The sequence below is a fragment of the Propithecus coquereli genome, unplaced genomic scaffold, assembly GCF_000956105.1.
Source record: "Propithecus coquereli isolate 6110/MARCELLA unplaced genomic scaffold, Pcoq_1.0 Scaffold134, whole genome shotgun sequence".
In the NCBI taxonomy this organism is placed as follows: domain Eukaryota; kingdom Metazoa; phylum Chordata; class Mammalia; order Primates; family Indriidae; genus Propithecus; species Propithecus coquereli.
This window is the reverse complement of record NW_012137636.1, coordinates 3772177-3774319: the sequence shown is the minus strand read 5'-3', so window position 1 is coordinate 3774319 and position 2143 is coordinate 3772177.

Here is a 2143-nt window from a genome sequence, read left to right as displayed (position 1 = left end):
TTTTTTTTTGAGACAGAGTCTTGCTCCGTAGCCCAAGGCTAGAGTACAATGGCCTCAGCATAGCTCACTGCAGCCTCAAACTCCTAGACTCAAGCGATCCCCCTGCCTCAGCCCCCAGAGTAGCTGGGCACATACCACTGTGCCTGGCTAATTTTTCTATTTTTTAGTAGAGACAGGTCTCAATCTTGCTCAGGCTTTATGAATATGTTACCTTACATGGCAAAGGGACTTTGGAGATGTGATTAAAGATTTTGAGATGACAGCGTTATCTCGGATTAGCCTGGTGGGCCCAATGTCATCACAAGGGTCCTTAGCAAGAGGGAGACAGAAGAGGAAGAGTCAGAGAAGGAGATATGAAGATGGAAAAGAGAGATTTGAAGATGTGACATTTCTGGCTTTGAACACGGAAGAAGGAGCTACAAGCCAAGGAAGCAGGCAGCCTCTAGAAGGTGGAAAAGGTACAGAAATGACTTCTCCCCTAGAGCCTTCAGAAAGACTGTAGCTCTGCTGACACGTTGATTTTAGGACTCTGACTTCCAAGATTGTAAAAAAATAAATAAATTTGTGTTATGTTAAGCCACTAAATTTATGGTGATTTGTTACAACAGCAATAGGAAACTAATACAATGCAATATTATACCTAGTGGCATGTCTTGCTTCACCAATTTATATTACGAAACACATTTACATTTTAAGTTCATCTTATATACTGATCATGAAAATCTATTTTTCTCTCTCAATCTTCTTCCACAACAGGGCCATGAATCCCAGGGCTGATTACTTAGTCTAAAGGGGTCAGTTCTTGTCACCACCACTTGTGACAAAGACACCAGAATATCCGGTCAGTCTGTCCAAAGGGGAGCATTATCCACAGCTCCTGCTACTGTTATGGCCACATATTCACGCAGGTAACAGGAAGTCCAGTGGCTCAAAGCAGGATCTGACCAGCTGCTGAGACACAGAGGTTCATGGACACCAAAAGTGTTTCTCCAGAATCCAGGAGAATGTTGGCTTCCTCAGCATCACCCTTAGCTCTGGGCGCTCCAGGCCAGGGAAATGTGGGTTCCCGGTGCTACAGTTTGGCAGCAATGCAGCTTTTTCAGGCTACTTAATTTGCAGACATGTGGCCATGCCCCCAGGCAAGTTCACAATGCCAGGGCAGGGGGATCAGGAAGGGACATGGCCTGAGCCAAAGGATGGGCCTGAGCAGTTCCACCTACAACAAACTTGGCCTTTGTGGAAAGCCTGAAGCCCTAATCCAGACTTCCCTCCCTTTGAAGGTGTGTTTCCTCTTAGAGTACCCAATGCCTTCTTCTGCCAGGTGACGTCAGTCTGGGTTATTTAGTCACATGGATTTGTTTCACTAACTTGGAGCTTGAAAAGAAAGATCTTGAGCCTTTCCTTCCTAGAAGAGACTCCTCTCCAGGAATCTTACATCTCTAGATAGATCAGAGTGATCATCTGCCCCAACTACCTGCAGAGTGGGAGCCCTGGGCCTGCTTCAGGGCCATGCTAGTGACTTAGTCTAAACCTAGGAGTTTCACCAAGGTAACTTGATATTTCACCACTAAAAAAATGGTAACTACTCTTAAATGCTGATTCTCTTAAAGAAAAAATATTAATTTTTATCTCATTTAGCTTTTTACTTCATATATCTTATTTAATAATTATGACTTACGACTTGAAATTGTCAAGAAAAAGTGAGTCATGGTCTGACTTAGTGATAATCTAACCAGTTAGTAGTCTAACAAGTGGACTTGTGTCTTTCATAACCATGGTTTGGAATCCAGCATCAAACTCTCTCAAGAAGCCCATATAAACAACTGTTGGAAATGATTCTGGACCTAGCAGGTTTTATCCTAATTCCCACGGCTCCTTTGATTCTACTGATATTGACCTGAGACTGAACTATATGCTTTTGTTCAAATCTGGAGCCCCATGGCATTGAGGAGAGGAAAACTCTTGGTCACAAGACAGCCACGGGACTGCTGCCTGGGTCAGAATCCCACTTTATGTATGTTAGAAAGAAGTTGTTCCTGGCTCCCCTTAGGTGGTTGATAAATACCTAAAGTGGTTTTGGGTAGGATTTCATCTTTTTGAGTATTCTTGCCTTATGTCCAGCCCTTCCCATCCAGGAAGGATT